Source organism: Cricetulus griseus, chromosome 2, assembly GCF_003668045.3.
Source record: "Cricetulus griseus strain 17A/GY chromosome 2, alternate assembly CriGri-PICRH-1.0, whole genome shotgun sequence".
Taxonomy (NCBI): domain Eukaryota; kingdom Metazoa; phylum Chordata; class Mammalia; order Rodentia; family Cricetidae; genus Cricetulus; species Cricetulus griseus.
This window is the reverse complement of record NC_048595.1, coordinates 65170984-65178961: the sequence shown is the minus strand read 5'-3', so window position 1 is coordinate 65178961 and position 7978 is coordinate 65170984. Positions and strand designations below refer to the sequence as shown.

General features: G+C 43.2%; 1 non-coding gene across 1 annotated transcript; it reads right to left on the bottom strand.

Annotated features, from left to right (window-relative positions):
- Window positions 1-650: 650 nt before the first annotated feature.
- Trnah-gug lies at window positions 651-722 on the bottom strand. The gene has a single exon. It is a non-coding gene; the product is annotated as a tRNA-His (tRNA).
- Window positions 723-7978: the final 7256 nt, after the last annotated feature.

The window sequence follows — 7978 nt, the reverse complement described above, 5'->3', positions numbered from 1 at the left end:
TATTGTCTACATATAATATGCCCTTTATCAGACCCAAATGCCCACTTCAGAGATTTTCATTCTGAACAACAACTGGCTCCTTACATTGTCCAATGATGCAGGAAAGTTAAATTACAGCCAGTTCATATCATAGAAACAAAATGTTTCCTGCAATTACTGATAAGGGACAGTTCATTTTCTCTCTGTCATCCTGAAAAAAAAAAAAAAAAAAAAAACCCTCCGAACAACAATTCATGCCTGGTTAAACAGGATTTCCACATCTCCTGCTGACATCTTTCCAAATAATTCAGGGCTGTTATTACTGTATAGCCCTGGCAAGGCTCAAAAGCAAGCAGACTTGACGAGTCTGCTCAAAGCACAGCTTAAGTAGTTGTAATTAATAATAATTACATGCCCACTACACTCCAGTTTTATCATATTATCCGTCAATGCAAATAAAAAAAAATCCCCATACAACACACTTGCAGCAAGATTGGGTACATTAATAAAGTGACTCCATGGATTTCATCTTCATAAAGTTTAAAGTATTTGTGCTGGTTCCTGTTTTTATTGACTCTCATTATTCTCTTCTGCTTGCAAAATGTGGCCTGGGTGCCATACATCATGTGGCCACATTTTTTTTTTTCCTCTTCCAAAAGCCTCCTCATTCCTGCCGTGACTCGGATTCGAACCGAGGTTGCTGCGGCCACAACACAGAGTACTAACCACTATACGATCACGGCGAGCTACTGACAGGCTGAACACTAAGCTTCCCTTAAAAGCCACTGCAATATTAAAATTTGTGCAAACACTGCCATCTATTGCCTAAGTGTGTACATTTCTTGATTGTGCCGAAGATGAGCTGTGTTTCTGTTCCTGTATTGAGAGGCCAAGCACCAAAGCCAGCATGGAAGCAGCTCCACCTTCTGCACTGACTGGGAGAGTTGTCCTAGGAGAGGGGAGACTGGATTCCCTGTCTAAGGAATGGTAATCAAGGTAACAAAGCAGATAGAAATGGGCAGGCTGATACATGGTTTCTGCTGCTTATCCCACAAATGCTACACGGCCCTCTGCACCAAGCACCTACTATGTTGCACTGAATGACACAAAGTTGAGTCTCTTTGGTTTTTTTTCTGCTGTTTGTCTTACTTCCACATGCTTAGGTAGCACTACCATAAAAAATATAGGAGACAGAATGCCCTGAAATTCAGAGGATCTGAGAGGCTAGTTTTTCCTAGCAGAGAAAGAGAATCCATTCCAAATGAGGAAAGGTTCCCTCCAAACCTACTTATCGGAAAGCTACTCTTCCCCCAATTCACAGGTTGAATTGGGTACATTTGGGTACATTTCCAGGGTAGATTTATTATACATTCTCTTGTAAAAAAAAAAAATCTCACAAGGTATTTGAAGGGCTGAGAACCTTACAACAAAGCCTACAAAAGAGTCTGTTGCTATAGAATGGGTCATTATTGGGCCATCTCTTTTAAGCTTTGGAAACCTAGGCACAGCTGGCTGGAGCTGGCTAGCATGGTGGGTGGAGTGCCAATTCAATGTGCCGATTGGTTGCTAGGGGCTCCCCTGGTTTCTGGAGGGAGAGTGTCTCAGGAAGTAAAATTTAGACACAAAAGTTCACTCCCTGATCTCTGTTCTATAGCTTCTATCTTCTTCGTACTTTTATGGATATGTTTTCTTCCTGTGGTGTTGTAGAATATCTGTGCCTGGTTTCCTGAGCCCCAATGGTCTGTGTAAGAAGCAAGGCAAAAGGTAGAAAAGTTTAGCAGGTCTCCAGGCCAGGAAAGGACAAAACAAATCTCTCTGTGAAGAGGAAATAACCGTTTCCCAAGCCCAATCTTTAGTGGATCAGCTTTGTGGCTTGTTTGTTTGCTTGTTTTTATTATGGCCAGTTTCAACCTGTAAATGCTATTTTAAGAAAAAGGCTCCTATATTACAAATTATAACAAATAAAATTCTGTTGGGATTCTGGCTTGTCATCAATAAACTGGAGAGAGAGGCCACTTTTTAAACCTCTGTGCTTTTTCTACTTAGGGATCATAATGGCTTCTACCCAACAGGACTGTCCTGAGGACAGATAGGCAGTATTTACATGTCAATATTTAAAACAGGCCTGTCACATGGTAAGCACTGTAGAAATGTCAGTTATCACAGTTTAAATAAACACATTCCATTAGCTGCTGTAAACCATTTCATATGTCTGTCAGTCAGGGATACACTTCACGACAATGCCCAGGATAAGGTTTCCCTTGTTTGTGCCATCACAGGACCCTGCTGTGTCTCCTCACTCAGGGCCCCAGGCTTCGGGAACAACTGCTCTCAGGAGCTGATTGCTTATGGAGCAATGTTCATTGCTTGACAAATGAAAAGAGAGCTCTGGAGATCCTGAAATGAGCAAGTAAAAGCTCTTTGGAGCAGCTGAACCATGTATCCTTGCCCTGGGGGTCAAACTCTTGGAGAGAGAAATATGGGTTTTGAACTGTATGCAATAGTCACTAAGCAGCCATTGGGAGTTGTTGGGGACCATATTGTCCAAGCTTTGCTGACTGTTTTGCAATGGGAAGGAAGTTCCTCTCCATTCTGCTAGCCTCTTAGACACCTGGGCGATACATGACGTCATCTAGTCTATTTGCTCCCAACAGCTAAAGTTAACCATCATAGTCTTAGCTTCCATTTCACGTTACCTCTTTACAACTTCCTGAAATGGAGTTCTATCGGAAAGAATGTGAACTAAAGAGCAAAGGCCAGAGAGGAGATGACCACAATGTGCTGGACTCATCTTTTGTTGGATTTCCGTGGCACAATCAACCTGAAATAATGTTTTCAATTCCCTCCCATTGCATCTGCAGCTAAAGAGGGTGCATTGACATTCGGCTTTTGCTATTTTAATACAAATACCCACTTAAATACACCTCAGTAGCAATCTGCTCAGTTGATCAAGGCAGAGGAGACATGAGGAGGGAACAGGAGGGAGGTAGTGCTTGCTTTTCCTGAATTCTAGTTTCCTCTCCACTTGTTCTGTTTGACCTTGGGCTGCTCACGGATCGATCCCTCCCTGTAAATGTAAGGGTGACTGAGTTGGATGGCTTCGAAGGGTTTTTGCATCTCTGACATGCCACAAAGTTAACTTAAAGAAATACATTTATAGACGGTAATACAACATAAAGATTTTGCAGGAAAACAAAAGGACCATCCAAAGAGGAGTGGGCATCGCCATTACAGTCCCTGTTTCTCCTGGAGGTCACAGAAGCTGTCATTTTGCTGGCTTCTCCATGTTTGTAGCCTTCATGTCCTGCTGGTGGGAACATATCTTAAGCATGTAGGGATTGGTTTTTTGGAGGAGTGGCTGAGCATGGGGAAGAATTTGTCTTTCTTCAGTAAGTGTTTAATACAGTTTTATTTTGTAAGAAAGAACACCAACATAAGAGCACATGCATTCGCACATTGTGGATCAAATTGTTTGCAGGCCTGAATGGCAAAGGGTTCCAAGATGACCAGCATCTCTCACTTGTGAGGGGCACTAAATGATGGATTTCACTTCCAAAGACACTAACTGTTGACTCCCTTCTCAGGGTCTTTAAGGAAGATTGATGCTTACCAGGGTCTCATTGTTAGAGTAACAGCCTTGCTGCCCGGCTGGGGTGGTGTCCCTCTGATGGAGTTGTTACCTCCTGGTCCTTCATAATGGATTCTAGCAGAGGAAAGGGGGGCTGACAAGGGGCCAGGGACTGTACGGGTCCCCACCTCCCAGCTGAGCCCTGTCTCCTCTGTCACCCCTCCTCCCTCTTTTCCCAGACTCAGCTCTGTTTTCTCCTCCTCGTCCCTTTTTTTTCAGTTTGCCTCCTGCCTCACTGGGGGTGGGGAAATGACAGTCAGATCCCTCACTGGGCTGGAGGCCAAGCACGCCAATCCATTGGGCCGAGGCTGGCTGCCTGCCCAGTTTTCAGACAAAGACAGGTTGGGAACCCCCCTACAAAGAAGGCTCCACGGTCCCTTCCTCCCAGGGTCCTGTCTCTTCTTGGGCACTTTCTAGAACACTACCCCCATCCTAGGAAGCTCTGTGTGTGTGTGTGTGTGTGTGTGTGTGTGTGTGTGTGTGTGTGTGTACATGAGAAGAGAGGAAAAAAGAAAGAGGCAGAGAGAGGCACAGGGTTGGGGGGAGAGAGACTAAAATTACACAATCTGGTACCTAAATGGAAACCAAGGATTTTATGTCCACAGCACACACCTCTAAGAATAAGCTGTATTTTCAGAAGGAAACATCAGGCAAATGAAAGCAGGGGAATCCCAAACACATGCTGGCGTTGGCTTTCAAACTTCCAAACAAGTCTCCATTAGAAACAGTGTGGAAAGGTGGCCTGACAGACTCGAACATCTCCCTAAGATTTCCTGCCTGCACCAGAAGATGATCTCCGACTCTGACAAATCACAAAACACTGGAGAAAATGCATGATTTTCAGAATGCTCGTAACCACAAAATGTTTTAACAGCTTACATTTTCAAGAGTAAACTGCCTGGAGTGATTTTCCCTCTGCTTATTAATGAATTCTATTTAACCTAGTCAGAAATCTTGCTGTGGGGAAAGCTGGAACTGTGAGTGTGTGTGTGTGTGTGTGTGTGTGTGTGTGTGTGTGTGTGTGTGTTGGAGGGGTGATGTTGGTTGGTGGTTTCATTTTAATTTTTTTTGCCTAAAGGCACCATTATAAAACTCCAGATGCAAAGCCCTCTAATAGAATTCCTCCTCCACATAGCACTCTGGAACATGCAGCCTAACCTTTATGACTGGCAGCAGAGGCCTCTGGAAGCCTTCCTCAAGGGCTGATCCATGAATGATAAAGTGAGACAAGGAGCCCCCCAAACAGCTGAAGGCCTCAGGCAGCAGAGAGTTGGGCTCTGAATACAAGGAAGGCGCCCATGGGGTGGGAAAGGGACATGTCAGGATGGACAGCAAGTTTCCCTCCACCACATTAAGACTCCAGGCTTTCATAAAGAGAAGCAATGGAAGGAAGGGGACCAGTTAGCAACCTGTATTTATCTCTGACAGATTCACCAGGAATTACTTTTCCTTTATTATTTATTATGATTATGGTTTCTAGACTGCTTGGGACTGAACCCAGGACCACGAACACCTTATTCAGACTTCTCACCATGGAACATAATCTAAACTGAGGCTAAATCCTTGCATGGATGATTTGACCTTTCTGAGTTTCTTTCATACACAGGGGAAAATAATATCTACTTTATGGGGTTGCTGTGAGGATTAACTAAATGTGCCAAATGCTGAAAATTGTGTTGGCTACTTAGTAGGCCTTAACCCAGAGGCAGTGTGCCTCAGTTGACCAGATGTGGAAGCCAGCTGTTCTGAGGCTTGCAAGAGAAGAGGCCAGAAGAGCAGGCACATGGCAAAGCCCACAGTGGCCTGAAGTTTACTGACTGGCCTCTGTTCAAGACACTAAGTGGTTGTAATGAGAAGCTGGGTTTTCATTACATGGGGATGGGGTACTTCAGGGTCTGGAAAGGTGGCTCCAGCTCCAGGAACAGTAAGAGTAAGTGAAGAGATGGAAGTAGAACTGAAGAAACCAGGAGGCGCCCACAGCAAGGGCAACTTGTATCAGGTTCAAGTTGACATATTGCCCTTCTTCCCTAAATAAGCCACTATCTGAACCAGTTCTGCCTGGAAGTAAGTGTCTGAAACAGGAAGTAAAAGGTGCTTTAGGGTAAAGTGAGAGTTGGAGAGAAGAGGTAGCTAGGTAGGTGAGAGCCAGAGGGTGTGCTCGATCCCTCTGTGATACTGATCAGACTGGGAGGCTCACCAGTTGGGTCTGTTCTTTGTCTAGATATTTTTTTCTTAAAATGTTTGCTCTTACAATGACTGAGCTGTCCCATGTAAGAAGTGCCTGGCTTCAGGTGGGTGGGGTTGAGAACTGTCAATGATCCATGGCTTCTGCAAGGACTCGACAGTGCGTTTGTCTCCTGCCCCCTACACTCTTCCATACAGTGCTGGAGCATCCCAGCCACCAGTCTCAACAAGCTTTAGAATTAAAACACGTCTGGATGTGATTCAGAATCTGAAGTGTGGCTTTACCTTCGAGCTTAAGAGCAAGGTGATAGATAAGCAAGGGCTTTGGGCTGGATGTGGCAGCATTTAGGGCAGTGAGGCAGGGGGATCATGAGATCAAGGCCAGCCTGGTCTACATAGCAAATTTGAGGCCAGCTTAGGTTATGTGACAAGACCCTGTGTCAAACTGTGCAAAAAGTTTCCCTTATTTGATGGTAAATGTTTGCTACTGACGGTGTTAATTTTGTCCATTTCTGAAGAATGCTCCATAGGTACATGTGGTCAATTTTGATTTTTCTCTATGAAGATCAAAATCTTTTTTGTTTGTTTGTTTTCCAGGATAGGTTTTTCACTGCGTAGCCCTAGATGTTTTGGAGTGCTTTGTAGACCAAGCTGGCTTTGAACTCAGAGCTACACCTGCCTCTGCCTCTCAAGTGCTGGGATTAAAGATGTGCACCACCAGGCCAGAAAATATCAAATTCGTTAGGGCAAAAATCTCTCCTAATTAAAGTGGAGTTAGAATCCCAAAAAGAGCCAGAAAGATGGCTCAATAGGTTGGAACACTCACTGTCAAGCCTGATGACTGGAACCCACATTGTAGAATGAAAAAACTGATTCTCACCAGTTGTCCTCTGTCCTCTACATGTGTTCTATGGCACACACACACACACACACACAGAGAGAGAGAGAGAGAGAGAGAGAGAGAGAGAGAGAGAGAGAGAGAGAATAAAAGGAATTGGAACAAGCTAATTGATCAAACTTTGATAACTTAGCCATCAGAAGTGCTGGGAAGTACTATAGTTTGCTCTGATAACATTTCTTTGGCCACATGCACCAGAGTATCCAGGAACTGAACAATGAGATGCAATGGTTGCAAAGTGAACACCTCTCATCCTGCTTGATCATATTGAGTTCTTCTTTCTTCATGATGAAGTTCATGATCTGGGAAATCTGTTTAATCTTTGTTTTATTGGCTTTAAAAAGACCAAAATCAGAAAAAAAAACACCCAAAATAATAAAACAACAACAAAAAACCCTCATCCTTATCTACTATATGAGGGTGTTAAGAGAAAAATGTGAAATGGTTAATAGAAGGTTTTGAATGGTGTTGCCTAGAGCATACAACTGCAATTGTTTTCACCATTATCATCATAGTTGTTATTGAAGGTAGATATTAATGGTATAAGAGGAAGGCAGATAGATTTCTATCCTAGGAAAAATCATAAGGATGTATCTTGGATGAAAAATATGGATCTTGACACCTTTCTCTTGATTATCATCAATTCTTTGAGTGATTGAATAAAAAGAGAGAAAGAAAGGAAAAACAAAACAGAGGGGAAACTAGTCTAATTGAAAGTAGGATAAACTATTCATTAGCAAGCTAAATAGCTAAGCATTTAATAACCTATAGTGCCTCATGGAAAGCCAAGGCACTGCCAAAAGTAATTGAAGTTTGCGATTCTCCAAACTGTTATTTAAAGCAGGGTTTGGCAAGGCTCATCGAGCCTGCACCAACTTTAATTGTGTTTTTAAAACTCAGGATGGAGACTGCATTTCTTTACCCATTATTTGCATAGTGAAACCTCTTTATGGTGAACTTGATTATAGTAAAATCTTATGCAGAGATTTTAAAGTTCAGCGCATGTGGGATCCATCTATACTTAAACCCACACTTTAAGTTCTGACCTTTTAACTGATTAATTCTCAGTTGCACATTCCTTCCAATTTGGTCTCTTTTCTGCGCCCCCCCCCCCATCTAACAATGTGGTGAACCCAATTACTACCAAAGAAAGCTTCTTGGAAGACTCAACCTAAGGAGAGAACCTCCAGGAGTAACTCGATGGGCCCTGGAGGAGATTTACCAAGTATCATAAGCCATGGTTACCATACCCTACACTCCTAGACTCTGTTAAACCTATAGATACAATA